Source organism: Panthera uncia, chromosome C2 (genome assembly GCF_023721935.1).
Source record: "Panthera uncia isolate 11264 chromosome C2, Puncia_PCG_1.0, whole genome shotgun sequence".
Classification (NCBI taxonomy): Eukaryota; Metazoa; Chordata; class Mammalia; order Carnivora; family Felidae; genus Panthera; species Panthera uncia.
The window spans coordinates 131,567,598-131,584,633 of NC_064810.1; the positions used below are offsets into that span (position 1 = coordinate 131,567,598).

General features: G+C 40.0%; 1 protein-coding gene and 1 pseudogene across 5 annotated transcripts in view; both read right to left on the bottom strand.

Annotated features, from left to right (window-relative positions):
• The window catches only part of TBC1D5 (TBC1 domain family member 5), a 533,625-nt gene that overhangs the window by 221,212 nt on the left and 295,377 nt on the right, over positions 1 to 17,036 (bottom strand). The window lies entirely within an intron of this gene.
• Positions 2,547 to 13,804, bottom strand: LOC125920636 (POU domain, class 5, transcription factor 1-like; annotated as a pseudogene).

Here is a 17,036-nt window from a genome sequence, read left to right on the forward strand (position 1 = left end):
CAGGGCATCATCAAGACAGAAAAATACTCCTTAATGTCTCCTCTAAAGAGCAGAACTGGTTGTTTTACTTCATATTATAATGGCTTACTGCCTTTTCCAGGAGACTTCAGCTGTTTTATGCTTCATCCTGATCCTTTTCTGTCTCCCTGTGAGAGTTACAACTTTCTCCCCAGTCCAGGCTGGGTTCCTGGGTTAACTCCACTAGTGGTTTGTGAAGCATCTCATTTTCGGTCCTAGTTTTTATAATAAATTAAAGCCTGTCTTATCTTCATCCGTTTGTGTGACTTTTGCTTGAAATTCCCTTTGATGTGCAATTGTCCCCAGACACATATATTTGGTTTTCTTTCTTGCAGAAAGGAAGCCTCTATTTTAGATGCCAGTAATAAAACAAACCCATGGGGGGGAGCAAGATTTCCTTACATCCCTGCCTAAATCTGAATTTGATGACCCCTCTGGACAGTGCCTACTCGGGCAAGGAAGTGTGACTAGGTGCAAGTGACCTTAGCTCCTAAAGAAGAGAAAACTTAACCTGAAAGTAGATTCAGGGCAAGAATGTTGTTTCATAAAAGCCACAGGGGTTCCAGAAAGGTGTCAAATGCACTGATGTAGGAAAGAAACACAAGCACTTTTTAAATGACTTCTGTGGGACAGAAGTCAAATATCCCAAATTAAAGTAATCAGGATGAAAGACATGTAAGTAGTTAAAATAAATTGCTAAAGAGAAATTTCTTGGGAAAACTTAAGTCACTAAGGTAAGAACAGATTAATCCTTCTGAGAAGTGAAATTATTTCCCCTTCTTCCTCATTAGAGGACTTAAATCTGCCCTGTCTTTGTTTTTTAATTTGAGGTATAATTGACATACAACATTGTATTAGTTTCAGGTGTAAAACATAATCATACAGTATTTATACATACTGTGAAATGATCACCACAGTAAGCCTAGTTACCATCCCAGCCATGTCTTCAAAGTAGGCTTCCTGCCCCATGATTTAGATCATATGGCTTCCCGATTTTGCATGTCCCCTCCCTTAACTCATCTTTGGAAATTTACCATACACAATGGCACAACCACATTCTGTGTAGCTGATGCAATCTGAAGTGATTTTGCAAGAAAGTACTAAAAACTCACTTTGTAACAAATACCTATGAACTATATAGTAAGAGTTTAATACCTAACTACTAAAAATGTAAATTATATTACATACCGATTCATAGTTTCATTTAAATGCATACTAACCACTTGCAAGATTAAAAACAAGAGAGCTACAAGAATTAAATTGCAGGTAGATAATTTAAATTACCCACTTTTAGCAAATACCCAATCAACTAAAAATGTGTATTAGGCAGACACAGCCTATCTACGCAACAGCACACGATCTACAATCCTAAAGTGCCAATTTATGAAGTTTCGCGATACCCTCTTTTTCAGAAAAGTGTGACTTGTTCTCTAGATTCTGATGGTTTCATAGCACCAAATAACTAACGTAGAGAGATACAGAAAAGTTTTTTAAAAGATATAAAAGTTTATGCTATTTAAGAAGTTCGAAAAAGAACTTCTATTCAGAGAAGATTTAAGCTCAATAAGTCTTTGGAGATTATCTAGTCTAACTCAGAAGGTCACAGGTAAGGATTCTGAGACACCATGATTAATACCTGCCCCCACATTACTGGGTAGTTAGGGGAGCAGTACTTTCCATCCGCTTCACTCATCAATTATAAATAGGCCAGATAAACATATTTAGGTAAAATTCCATGAGTTCAGAGTTACCAAGAAGAACCTAGCTCAAAAGGCTGATGAATACACCTGAATAGTAATATATCTCCCACAACAAATATTTGATTGTTTTATTGTCAGGCTTCAAACCAGAAGACATAACATACCATCTATAGGAATCAGAAATAAGAGGGAGAAAAGTACAGTGAGTAGCTTTTCTAGGAATAGTAATAATCAGTTTTTGATGATATGGTTTAAAACCGTTTCAAAATAGCTTCTCTGCCATTCATTACACTTCTATGCTTTCTTTTACCCCATGCCACCTGGTGTTGATCAGGATAGGAAAGCAACTTGAATACCATTCTAACCCAAATATCATTGGAAAGGCAAATTTACTTTTGAAACAATAATAAAAATCACAGAATACAGGCTCAAGGTGGGCCTTTTATCATGGGGGAAAAAAAAAAAAGGAAATGTTAGTAACTTCAGTAAAGATGAGGTAGAAAAAACAACTTAAGAATTAAAACTGTAGGGGCGCCTGGGTGGCTTAGTAAGTTGAGCGTCCGGCTTCGGCTCAGCTCATGATGTCGCGGTTCTTGAGTTCAAGCCCCGCATCAGGCTCTGCGCTGACAGCTCAGAGCCTGGAGCCTGTTTCAGATTCTGTCTCCCTCTCGCTCTGCCCTGACCCTGCTTGTGCTCTGTCTCTCTGTCTCTAAAATAAATAAACATTAAGAAAAAAAAAAAGAATTAAAACCGTAGAAGTTTATAGATTAGTTCAAGCCAAATATCTGATAAGCAAATAAAAGGGAAAAAAATTCACACTAAATAGGGACTGAGGATAAGTTATGTTATTATCAGAAAATGGAAGTCCAAGAGAAGTAATTTCCAAATCTGGCCAGGAAATGGGAAGGAAATAGAAATAAGTGAGAGTGGAACTCTGGTATAGATAAAACCAAAGAGAAAGTCATAGTAACATATTCCATGATGAAATTTAGACAATATTGCCTAAAAAAAAAAAATTTTTTTTTTAACTGTATCCCAGACTTCTTTAAAAACAAAGTGATGAGAGGGGTGCCTGGGTGGCTCAGTCAGTTTAAGCATCTGACTTCGGCTCAGGTCACGATCTCACGGTCGGTGAGTTCGAGCCCCACGTCGGGCTCTGTGCTGACAGTTCAGAGCCTGGAGCCTGCTTTGGGTTCTGTGTACCGACCCCACACCCCCGCCCCTCCTGTGCTCTGTCTCACTCTGTGTCTCAAAAATATATAAATGTTAAAAAAAAAAAAAGAAGAACAAAGTGATGAGTGATGTGAGGATTAAAAACAAGAGCATCCTTGAACTTTACCTTCCCTCCAACCAGTTCCCCCCCAAACCCTCTACCCACACACCCTTTGTGTTCGCAAATCCATTCTCAGTGAATGTAGAATGTAATCCCAAAGCCCTGGTACAAACCCCGGGTTATCTTCCTAGTCCCCCACCCCCACACCCATTTCTGGGAAGGGCAGGCACCACAGTTTGAATGCATGGGAGAGCCCAGGGTGGTGACAGACACAGAGGGAAAGGAAATGAGGAGTACAGGGTAGTGAAGTGAGGGCCCCTGTAGCCTGGGGTACCAAAATGTGGCCGTGGTGCCAGAAGAAAGCATGCCGGTGCCCCTGAGAAAGGGGACCCGGCAGCCTCAGGATCTTCTCCCAGCGAACAGTCACTGCTTGGTCGTTTGCCCTTCTGGCGAGGGTTGCAGAAACACACTCGGAGCACATCCCTCTCCAGCTCAAGCTGCTGGGCTGTGTGGCTCATCTGCCGCAGGGTGGGTTTCGGGAACTGCAGGAGCACGTCCTCCAGGTTGACTGTCCCTCAGTTCTTCATACTTGTTCACTTACTCTTTGGAGCCTGCACAAGGGCCTCTGCTCTGCCTATCTCCTGCAGATTTTCATGATTGTCAGCTTCGTCCTCCTACTTCTGCAGCACAGGACACGGATTACAAGTTCTTAAAACTGAGCTGCAGAGCCTCAAAACAACAGACGGTCATTTGGCTAAACACCTTCCCAAAGAGAGCCCTCAGGGTGAGCCCCACATCGGCCTAAATACATCCCGGAGCGATCCTCTTCTGTTTCAGGAGCTTGGCGAATCATTACAGGTCTTTCTGCAGAGCTCTGATGTCCTGGGATTCTTCAGGGTTTTACTCCAGCTTCTCCTTTTCTGGCTTCACAGCCCCAGGTGGGGCAGCGCAGGGCTGGGGGAGGCCCCCCCGCCACTGGAGTTTCTCTCCACCCCAGCTCCCCACTCGCCCTCCACCTGGGAGGTCTCTAGGCCACCTTGGGGCACGGGGGCACAAGCCCCACTCCAACCTGATGTCCATAGTAGCCATCCTACCCAGAACTCAAATGGTGGGGCGGGGCATGGAGGAATCAATCCCTCACACCTCAGAGCCTGGACCAACACCCAGGATTCCTGAATCACCAGGAGGGCCTTGGAAGCTCTGCAAGGTCCAAGGGTCAACCCGGCCAGGGTTGGCCGTCCCAGGCCCATCGCCTCCACCCCCTAGCCAGGGAGGGAAGGCCAAGATGGGAGCCAGGTGTCCCACCGAGGGGAACGGGGACACCCCAAGCCAGGGGCCTGAGAAATGAGGGGTCTCCAAGGGACTCTAAGAGTTTTCTTGATGAAAAAAGTATTTCAGTTCTAACTTAAGTGATCAAATTTAAAATAAAGCAGTTTCTCTCTCAAGATGTGTAAAGGAACTTATAATCAGACAAATTTTACATACTGAAAATTAATACCAAGAGATATAAAACTTTGGTGAGTGTGTTTTGTTCTGCATTTTGAAATAACCCAAAATTTGTAGGCACTCTAGTTTTCACTATAAGACTTAAAAGACCTTTTATTATAGAAAACTCAAACATTTCTAGAGAACAGACCATAGTAGACTTGATATATCCATCACTCAGTTTCATTGCCAATCAACTCTTGTTTCATATATATTCCTCCCTCAATTCTGCATTTTGAAACAAATCTGAGATGCCACATCTATAAATACCACAGTATGTATCTCTAAAAGACAAGGGCTTTCTAAACACATAACCACATACCATTCTGATACCACAATTCATAAAAGTAATAATCCATTAATTAAATCAAATATCCAGGCAATGTGCAAATTTCCCTAATTTTTTTCAGTTTGTTCAAAGTCACAATCCAAGAAATGTCCACACACTACAATTTGTTGATGTATCTCTTTAGATTTTTTTTACTTTATAGATTTATTCCCCCCCCCCCCCCCCCCCCCCCCACTGCCTGTCTCTCTCTCTCTCCAATGTATTTGTTAAAGAAGCCAGGTTACTTATCCTGTAGAAACTTCCCACATTCTGAATTTTACTTATTGTTCCTCTATCTTGTTATTTAACACGTCTCCTCCTCCTCCTATATATCTTATAAACTGGTAGTTAGGTCTACAGACTTCATCAAATTCAAGTTCAATTTTCAACAAAATTCTTCATGGGTGGTATTGATGGTTTTCATACATGTTAACAAATTTTTTGACACTTCTCTTATGAAAAGGTGGAGGAATCGAACTCTTCTCCATTTGAATATGTACTGACCCTAGTGACTAGCTTCTCACAAAGTGATGCTGTCACACAACTTCTGTCTGGCTCTCTGTCTGGACCTATCCTTGGAACTCAGACACCATGCTGCTCCTAAGTCAAGGAGCTACGTGGGAGGGCCTTGTGGAGGTGTTCTGGTCACAGCTGCAGAGAAGGCCTCCCCTGAGAGCCAACTTCAATAGCCAAACAGGGGAGTGAACAAGCCTTCGAACGATTCCAGCCCCTAACTTTTAAGCAGGTCTGGCCAACACCATGTGGAACAGAGTCAAACGCTCCGGCTCAGCCCTGCCCACGTACTAGATTCATCAACAAAGTAAGTGCTGTTGTTTTAAGCTTCGGGGTGGTTTACGATGCAGCAATAGATCTCTCGTACTGCTTGTACTGCGTACCTCCATCAGGATGCACATATCAGCTTATTTCTTTTTATGATGCTAGCAACCATTGGTGATCATTGCCTAGACCTATTAATTCATTAGAGATTGTAAATAGTGAAACTATAATTCTATCATTTTATCCTCCTTTATTACGTAAAACCCATATATAATGAAAAATTTCCCTTCATCAATACTTACTTATCCTCAATCAAGTAAGGTCAGCAAAATTTTGAAAAATCCTGTTGACTCCCATTACATTAGTTTGTGGATACTTGTTGTGGACATCTAAGATCCATGAATGACAGAAAAGTCACTAATTCTGTCACAAAAGTAACTTACAGCAACCAGACTATTCTACATGCCTTTTGGGTATCTTCTCATGTGACTGCAGTATATGGGAAGGAATCAAGTGAGGGAGGAGGAACAGCTACACACCAGCTTTCAAGCCCCAATAACCAGGAACCCAGGTGGCTGATGTAAGATAAGTAGAAAGACACTCAACAGGGCAATCAATTGTCTGTCATATTACACAGAGACAATAAAGAGAAGCCAGGCAAGTTTCTGGGCAATCTATAATGAAGAGTTCCTCAGACAACAAAAAGACAAAAAAATATATGTATTTTCTAAGCAAAAAAAGGGTTAAGAAAAGAGTGAAATGATAAAGGGCTTTGTCACCGCATTATAGTACATAATTAGGTAATTAGAAGTATTAAAACAGACAAAGCATTGGGCCCAGATGAATTACTGAAGATGCAAGTATTCAATAAGATGCCCCAGGGGAAAAAATAAAGCCCTTGGTGAAGGTTTATAATCATGCAGTAGGACAGAGAAGCACAGAAGGACTTGAAGGAACAATAACTGGTGTTATGCCCATACTTCAAGAACAGAATTTCAAAACAAGCATTCATCCAAAATTTAAAATGAGCTGATGGAAACTCCCTCGAATACTATTAAACACCAAAATAACGATAATACCTTCTTCTGGTTTATTGTTTTATTAGAGAAAAAGTGGAAAATCAAGCAAAAACCATGAAGAGGAGCAATTTCACACAGAATGAAAGCAGGCATACTTTTTCTTCCTGTGCTTCGTGTTTTGGTTGATGATTGCACCACTTTCCTTACTCAACCAAATCTGCTTTCTCGTCTTTCCAGGCACACAGCTGGATTTAATTTCCCAGCTTCTTTCTCAGTTTAGCTGTAGACATGTGACTGAGTGCTAACCAATGAAAGGAGAGTGGAAATGATGTATGACTGACCACAAAATTCAACCGTCACGTCCGCTTCAGTCAGGCCCCATGCACATTTCCTCTTCCATGTGGATAGGAGGAAAAAGGCCATCCAGAAGGCCTGGGAAGCTACCCGTGGAGTGCAATGGCTTTAAAAAGACATCTGCAAATTCTTTAGAACATCCTCCTTCGTGGATTGCTTGCTCTGGGAGAAGTCTTCTCTGGAGAAAGACACTTAAGCAGTCTCATGGAAAGATCCACATGGAGAGGAACCAATATGGATCCCCCAGCCTTAGTCAAGCCTTCAGATGGCTGCAGCTCCACTTGATATCTGGCTGCAAACTCATGAGACTCCCAACCCAGAACCTTCTGGCTAAGCGGTTCTAAATTGCTTACGTGCAGCAACTATGAAATAAATGATCATTGTTTCAAGTCACTAGGTTTTGGTTGACATATTATGCAGCAATTGATAACTAACATAGGTTTTGATACCTGATTCTGGGATGTTATTAAAAAACTATAAAATACATAGTAGGAGTGTCTATGGGATTGGACAGAAGCTGGAAGGACTTTGGATATAGCACCAGTGAAAGACTAAAGGTTGTGAAAAAGGCTGCTAGCAAAAGAGAGCCCATGAGGAGCCTTCCAGTGAAGCTTAAATGAAAGTAAGGAAAAAATTATAGGAAAAATGGAGGAAGAAGGTTCCTTATTATGTAGCAGCAACACGGCAGCCTCTAGTTATATGGAAAATTGAAAATGTACCACATAAACTGGGTAACCTAGCTAAGGAGCTATCCAGGCAGAGTGTTGAAGGTGCTGCTTGATTTATATTTGTTGCTTGTGGTAGAATGAAAGAGGAGAGAAGCAAAAGAAAGAATTGCTAAACATAAAGGTTCTAGGACTTGCTGGGTTTGAAAATAAAACTTCTTATTCTCAGCCTCTTTATCCAGCAAATAATGCTAACATTAAGAAAGTGCTTCTGGGCAAAGATCAAATCTAAAACACAGTTTAAAAACAAAAAAAAAAAGGTCTAAAGATGAAACCGAGGGAGTCAGTGTAAAATCTTTTGTTAAGAACTCAGAAAGCTCTAAAGTGGTGCCTCAGAGAACCCTTCTGTGAGACAGGACACCCTGAGGCCCTATAAAGATTTAACACCAGGCCTTACAGAGCCTTCAGCAGTGAGAGGTCAGGGATGGTGCTGCACGTCCCACACCATGCATGAGTGCCTCTCACAACAAAGAATTGGCCCAGAAGGTCAGTGCTCCCAGCCTTGAGGAACTCTGCATTAGAGTATATACGCCCAGAGGGTACAAACTGCATTGATTTAATCTCCACCTCTTTCTGAGGAAGATTTATAATAACTCACCTATGTTTCCATCTCCTGTTCGCTCCACAGAGTGCTCTGCATATAAAAGGTATTCACTTAATGTTTCTTGAATTGAGAAAGTGTTAAGTCTAGGCAAACAACATTAACATAAAATATTACAGAGGTATGGAAAGACTAGGAGTCCTAGGTATTATTTCCATTTTGGCCATTAACAAATTATACTTTCCTAAGTCCTATTTTTTCTTAGTTTCAACTTTCCAGATTTGCAAAATAAAAAGATTTAATTAGGGGACTACCGATAACACAAATGCCTATTATGAGAGCCAGATACAAAGCATAAGAACGAAGCACTCAAGAAACATACAAAATATAAGATACAAAGCATAAGAACTAAGCACTCAAGAAAATCTAGTACAGATAATAGACATCTGACAGATATTTTTAAAGAAAGATAATTACAATGAAATGTACATGACCGGTAAAAGAACAAAACAGGCATTATTTTCTTTATCAGGGCCTTCAACTCCTAGGACAGCAGCTAGGACACAGTAATTTCCCAAGTAGTATTTGTTGAATGAGTTACTGAACCCACAAACCTATAAACAAGCCAATGAAAGATAAAAAATGAAATCTATGGACTCAGGGACTGGAGGTGGGAAGGTGAAGCCTAAGAAAGGCCGGGCCAGAGTTGTATCATTGTTTCTGCAATTAATAAAGACAAGAGCAACGTACAGTTTTCACAGGCCATAAACTGAAGGTGAACACTGATTTTAAAAAGGAAAGGGGGGGGGGGAAGGTAGAAATCTGTTGTGATGACAACAGGCAGAATCCAGCCCAAGAGGATAGCAGAAAATCTCTGAGAGTCTTAGATGGAAGGTGGGGATTTGAAATCACCACACAAGTGAGACGATGAAGCAGAAGGGTTAGAGGACAGGAAATATGAAAGAACGCATAGTGGGGAAAAGGCGAGTAGGGCTGGAGTTTCAGGAGATGGTAGGTGTCACCATCTAAATAGACATTTTCATCACAGTTTCTGTCTAGTTCTCCAGTGCTCTGAGTTACATAGCAAGCCCTCTACCTCACTGCCTCCCTGCCTCAAAAAAACAAAAACAAAGAACTTTCTACTTATACCATAAAGGTGAAAAATTAGGAAAAAAATATACAGGTGGATCGATGTGTGCACTTTACATGTAAGAGTCTGTCACAACTGAAAATACAGACTTGATTTTGCAGCTTTTCAATAATTAAAACATTTTAAAGCAATTCAAAGCATCTACCCCTAAAGTACCAATGGAGCTTCAATTCTGAACCCGCATTTAAGTTCTGAAAAGATTACGTTACGCTTACTAAACAGGTTGTGCCTAGTAGGAATATTTTAGGATGAACTATTTCTTGACCACCCACCAGACTTGACTTCTGAACCCTCTGACGATTAGTATGTGAACCCACAACCACAGACAGTGCTGAAAAAACTGGCTCAATGTAAGACAAGGAGGACCTCAAAAGCAAAACCGTTTGTGGTCAAGAGCCCGTGGTGCTAGATCTGTAACTGCTGCTGCATGTAGCACTGCTCCCGGAGTCCAAAGGTTAGGGGCATCAGGATGCTGACCAAAGCACGATGATGGTGCGACCTGCAGCAAATACATCTAACGTTTTCACTCAAGTACTAAAGAATTGTTTTCAAATTAAAAAAAAAAAATCCCATAAATTAGAATAAATGTGTGGTAAGAATCTGCACGCCTAAATGAAACAGAAATGGGAAAGATACATGTTAAAAACAGGAGCGGTAAAGGAAAACACAGACTTCTAAATATGTATATGCAACTATAATAATAAAATATTTTGTTTTTACCTTAAATGTTGTCAAATGAGGCAGGACTACAGGCCATTTGACAAGGAGAATGGTTTCTCGTATTCCTGAAAATCTGTTTTTCCCCTCTTTAATATTTAAGAAACACACACACAGGTTGCCGACAACTCTTAGAGAGCGGCTTGTGTTGTAGTTTCCACTTCCCCGGCTGTGAACAAGTGCATATGTGAGGGCTGGTCGTGCATGCACAAGCATGTACTTTGCCTGCATTAAATAAAATCACAACACAACACCAACTACATCCACTCATTCATGTGTGCCTGCAGTCCACCTCGAGGAGACTGAAAATATAAATACAAGCTGCTATTTTGGTGTGATCACACGAATATGGCAGCTTGTGTGTTTTTTTTTTTTTTTCTCTTTAACATTTTAACACTGGGCAGATTGTCTGCATTAACACAAACCAAAATCAATTCTGCTCTGAAACTGCTTGTAAGATCTTCATTCCCCTAAGGAATTTTTTTTTTTTTATTTAAGTAAAAAATGGGCTTAGAGGAAACTGTATAAAAGAGACCAGCATTTAGGAATCTTAACTTTGTAACGTGCAGTGATCAATGTCAGACCAGAGGACTGGCAGTTATTTTTCTCAAAATGGGAACTTTGGAGAAGATGGTCTTTAAGAAAAAATTTAAAAACCAACAAATTCACTTTGTAAAATCACTTCTGTGTGTCGTTAATATAGGAACAATTTTCGAGTAGTCTAATTTCAAGCTGCCCACTACAATGTAAGGTGATAAGTAAATTCAGCCAAAAATTCAGATGAGACTTGTGTATGGTAAAAATTCATGGAGGTACTCCTAATGGCAGAGGAAGGAAATAAAAGTATTTAACAGAGACCATGTCTAAAAATTCACCATGAATAAAAAATAAAATGCAGACATTCCTATCATACACAAATATGTAGCAATGAATTAGCTATGCAACACCGTCCAGTAAAACTTTTTATGGCAGAAATGTTCTACATCTGTGTTGTCACATCCAACAGCCATCAGTACTTGAAATACGACTATTGTGTATGAAGATTTAAGTTTTAATTTCACTTAATTTAAATTTATATAGCTGCATGTGCCTGGTGGCTACCAAAGTGGACACCACATGTCTACAGTTTTAAAAAGGGAATTTTAGCAATTATGGATGAATCCGCAAAATATTAAATTACAACATAAAAAATACTGAGAGGATAAAGTCTACTTATATACATTTGCGTCTAAAGCTTGATCCATACATAAACTATAACCAAAAGGAAGCACTAAAATGTGAAAGTCGAATTCTTTTTTAAATTAGAAAAAAATTTTTTCTAAATTTTTCTTTAATGTTTATTTTTGAGAGTGAGAGACAGACACAAGTCGGGGAGGGGAAGAGAGAGAGAGGGAGATACAGAATCTGAAACAGGCTCCAGGCTAGGAGCTGACAGCACAGAGCCCAATGCAGGGCTCAAACTCAGGAATGGAGAGATCCTGACCTGAGCCAAAGTCAGATGCTTAACTGACTGAGCCACCCAGGCGCCCCAAGAAAGTTGAATTCTTGAAGATCTAACCATATCGTGGAGAATGTAATGAAGTGCTGAGTCTAACTGCCTGAGGTGCTATTGCAGTAACCCTACAGTAACCGGCAACATAAAAGACCAAAACTTGAAGATGCTCACTACTATATCCAACAGGCAATCAGATAAACTTTAAATACACTCAAAATTATAGCGGTGATAGTTAAAGAATTTTAATCTTTTAATTCAAAAGAAAGGAAGAAAGCAGCCGAAGAAGAAATGATACTATTTGGCAATAGCTTATAAATATGTTAACTTGAAAACGATATTATATACACTACAAATACACTTTCAGAATAGACCTTGATAGACCAAATAACAGACTTCTTTGGCATCTAATGCAGAAGGGATATTTTATTCTGAATTCAATATTTCCCATCATTTTAAATAATACTGTATTTCATTCAATGTTACAGCCTTTGAAGCATGGCAAAATTGGTTCAGAATGGACGATTCAAGCTCTGAATTAGAAACGCTGTAAATTGGAAGCTTCTTGATTTACCTTTTGATTATCAGTTTTTTCAGTAATAAAAATGAGAACAGTAACAACCTCATTAGGTTGAGATAAGGAACAATTAATTGAAATGAATACAAAACGCTTTGAGGCAAAAAAGGGTTAGTAGAATAAAGGAATATTAAAACTAGTTGAAGAGGAGATAATATTTTAATACAGTGACATATTCAGATCAAACAAATTCAATAATGATGGCAACAACACAGCTTACGAGATGAAATTATCTTGTTTAAACTTGGACTAGAAGGCTAATAACAATATTTTTTTTTTCAACGTTTTTTGTTTTTTTGTTTTTTTTTTTTTTTTTATTTATTTTTGGGACAGAGAGAGACAGAGCATGAACGGGGGAGGGGCAGAGAGAGGGAGACACAGAATCAGAAACAGGCTCCAGGCTCCGAGCCATCAGCCCAGAGCCTGACGCGGGGCCCGAACTCACGGACCGCGAGATCGTGACCTGGCTGAAGTCGGACGCTTAACCGACTGCGCCACCCAGGCGCCCCAGCAATATTTTTTTTAAAGCATACTTATGTCTCTGAAGACTAAGAATGTTAAAGATTGTTACTACTAAAATTGAGCAATACTGATCATCAGTGATAAGATTCACAATCAATGAGCCTTTAGTAAGCATCAGCTTGACTCTGCAGGTGGCACAAAAACAAGATTAGGTCCATGCCCTCTAAGGGGCTACCGGTAGGTTTGAAAGAGGAGACCTGGACTAACGCCAGAGCTCTCATACATACTGTTTCGATTACAGCACCAGTTATATTGCACTGTAACTTTTGTGTGGCCGCTTTCTCTATTAGACTTTGAGATTCTTAAGGGTCCATGCCATATTTATCTTGGCATCTCCAGTGCCTGGCACCCTGAGGAGGTTAATATAAAAGTACTGAATACACTGGCAGATCGAATACACTGGCAGGTCTAAGTAAATATAGGACTCAACAAAATTAAGTCATGTCATCAAAATGTTATTAAGAAGTTCTACTACAACACAGAATAGACACAAATTATTTCCAATTGTAAACACTGGAAAATACTTCATGAACAGGGTGATGATGAACCCAGGCCTTTAAAAATGAAGTTTCAGGGATCCAAAAGGGAGCAATGAGAAGGAGCAGCATTCCAGCAGAGGAGAACCAAGTAATGCGAAGCATGGAAAATGGAAAGCACAAAACCCATTCAGGAAATAATGCAATAATGCTAGAGCACTGGTCTAAAACAGAACTGTAGAAGGACTTCAGGTTTCTGGTTCTGCATCTAAGGAACCTGAACATCACTACTCCATCCTAAGAACAAGTAAAAAGCTGAGCAGACTGAAAAACCAACAACTCTTCTTGGATCTGTAAGAGAGGGGAGGACACAGGGCAAACAGACAGGCAAACATGGGCAGTCACAAGTTAATCAGAGCACAACTCATAAGCAAAACCCTTGGCAGGAACCAGTGCAGGATAGGAAAACCTGAACTATACTTAACCAACTGCTGGGGTGGACAACTCTGAGTTAAATACTCCAAGGGACCTGACAATAGGAAGCCCCCCACCCGCCCAAACACCTCCAAGAGCTTGACCAGGCTTCCACAGTAAACAAAAAGATCCCCTCGGCTTCCCACAGGAAGAGGGGGATAGGGAGAAGGAGCCATTCTGAACATAGCACTCTGTTCTAAACAAAATCAGCCTTCAGGGAAAACCAGTTACCCAGAGCCTAATCTGCTGGGGTATTATTAGACCCTAACTGACCTAGGGGAAGGGAAATACCCAACTCCAGTCCACTTTAACTATCCTGTCTCATCTAAGGAGGTGGAGAGAATTAGAAACAGATGCAGAACAACAAAAGAAGAAACATTTGAAGCAATAATGACAGAGGAATTCCCCAAATGAATGTCAGACACAAAACCACAGATCCAGGAAGGTCAGAGGACACTAGGCAGGGTAAATGCCAAAGAGCTGTGCCTAGGCATATCATCTTCCAACTACAGAAAATCAAAAAATATAAAGGAAGAACATAAGAAGGAATAAGTAAAAACTTTTAGTTTTCTTATTCTCAATTGATATAACAGATACCAGTTGTTTAACATAATAATACCAACAATGTATTCAACCATGTATGCTTATATGTGTGTATATATACAAACATAGGTATGAATATGCTTATATATAAATGAAATGAATAACAGCGATGTTACAAAGGATAGGAGGAAGGAATTAAGATTACTCTGTTAAAGTACTCACACTGTTGGTGAAGTGGTATAGTGTTATTTGAAGGTGGATTTGGATCACCTCAAATGCAAATTGCAAAGTTTAAGGCAACCACTAAAAAAAGTAAAAGAAGTACAACTGGTATGCTAAGAAAGGAAAGAAAATGAAATAATATAAAATGCTCAATTAAAACTTCGAAAGGTAGAAAAAGGGTGGAAGACAGTAACAGGACAAGAACAAGGTAACAAAGAACAAGGTACAAAGAACAAAGACAAAGAACAAGGTAACAAATAGAAAAGAATGACAAATATGATAGATAATAATCCAAGTGTATCAATAATCACTTTAGATGTCAATGGTCTAAATGCGCCAACTAAAAGAGATTGTCAAAGTTGATCAAAAACAGGACCCGACTATATATGCTGCCCAGACGGAACCCACTTTTAAGTATAAACACACATTCAGGGGTGCCTAGGTGGCTCAGTCGGTTAAGCAACTCTTGAATTCGGCTCAAGTCATGATCTCACGGTTCATGGAATAGAGCCCCACATCAGGGCCCTGGGCTGACAGTGCAGAGCCTGCTTGGGATTCTCTCTCTCTCTCTCTCTCTCTCTCTCTCTCTCTCTCTGCCCCTCCCCTATGTGTGCACATGCACGCTCTTGCTCTCTCTCAAAATAAATAAACTTTAAATATAAAGACACATTTAGATTGAAAGTAAATAAATGAAGAAAAATATATCATGCCAACACTAATTGGAAGATTTTTTTTAAAGGGGCATTAGCTAACAATAAAGGGGTCAGTTCTCCAAGAAGACATATCAATCCTTAACATGTATGCACTAAACAAGAGACCATCAAACTGTGTGAAGCAAAAACTAGTAAAACTGCAATGAGAAATTTAAAAATCCACTATCATGGTTAGCAAGTTCAACACCCTCCGTCAGAAATGGACAGATCTGGCAGGCAGAAAGTCAGAAGGATATAGGTGAGCTCAACATCATAAATCTACTGAATATACTAATATCTATGTACTTCTTCCACCACCAACAGCAGAATACACAATCTTCTCAAACTCACAGGGAACATTCACCAAGAGAGACCACATTCTGGACCACAAAACACACCTTAAGCAATTTGGCAGAGGGAAAATCATGCAAAGTCTGCTCTCAGACCGCAATAGAGTTAAACTAGACATCAGTAACAGAGAGCTGGAAAACTCTTTAAAAGAGAACCGTCTGTGTGTTAGGGGGTCTGGGGAAGTCCATTCTTGCGCAGACCACAAAGAGTCATAGAAGGCTTTAGATTAGGCAAGTAGCATGACTCAAAGTGTGCTTTGAGAAAATAAGGCTGGAACACATGGATTCGACTAGAGGAGAAAGAGAATGAATCTGAAGAGAAAACTAAACAAGTGAGAGACTCTAGGAAAGAGGTAAAAAAGGACCTAACACAGGGCAGTAAAAATGGAAGGGAATTGACTGAACATGAAAAATCTACATATAATGACATCCTAACCCATATTTACAAATATAAACTGCATATCCTCAATCTATCTACTCCTAACCATCTTTATTATTACACCTTTAGTCTAAGTCACTAACACTACTTAACTTGGGGTACCACAAGACTCCTAGCTATTTTCCCAGCTTCCTTGTGGATCTCTATTCACCCCACTGTACAGCAGCACAATGATCTTTTTAGATATCACACCTCTGCTCAATATCCTCCAATGGCTTTTCATTGCAACTGCAATGAAATCCAAACTCCTTACTGTGGCCTGCAGGACTGCTTGACCGGCATCTGCTTTCTCACAGATTTCCCCTCTTACATCGCTTGCTTCCGGCCGTACCTGCCCCCCTTCAATTTCTCAAAATATTTTCATGAAGGGACTTTGCACTAACTGTTCCCTCTGCCTGGAATATTCTTTCCCTAGATCTTCACAGGGCTGGCTTTTAAAAATTTTTCACATCTCAGCTCAAATGTCATCTTCTCAAAGATGCCTTTTCTAGTCACTGTTCCTAAAACAGCCATCCCTCTAACTATCCTATCACCCTGCTTTATTTCTTCACAGCAATTACCACCCTCCACAATCATCTTCTTTATCTATACATGCTGATTGTCTCACCCCACCCCCATCCCTCCAACACTAAAATATATATCCCATGAAAGCAGGACCTTGTCTGTCTTATCTGCCACTCTGTTCCCACAATGCAAAGGATAAGCCTGGAACATAGCAGACATTCAGTAAACATACATTCCAAGAGACAGAATTCTTATCGCAGATGCTAGTGAATGAGTAACACTACATAACATTCACTGAGCTGTATTTCTTCCTTTCTTCCCCTATGGCATAATGAGGTGCTTTACACACTGGATTGAAAACCTTGGATTTTAGATCATGTGGTGCCTTATAAAAAGAGTGTATTACCTAAAGTAGTATAATTATTCAAGCTATTTGGCTTTTATCATTAGGCAATTTGGTGGCTTAAAGTGAGATTGACAGTCTTACCTTACAAGCTAAGTCATTTGCCATAGAATTCATACAGAGATGGCAAGGAGACTTACTTACTCTAAATGTGGAGGAGAACCATGGGAAAGGCTTCTGGGGAAGATGTGCAACCCCCTCCATTCTATGCTGTGAACTATATAAGGTCTCCTGACTGCCGTCCCTGAATCTCAG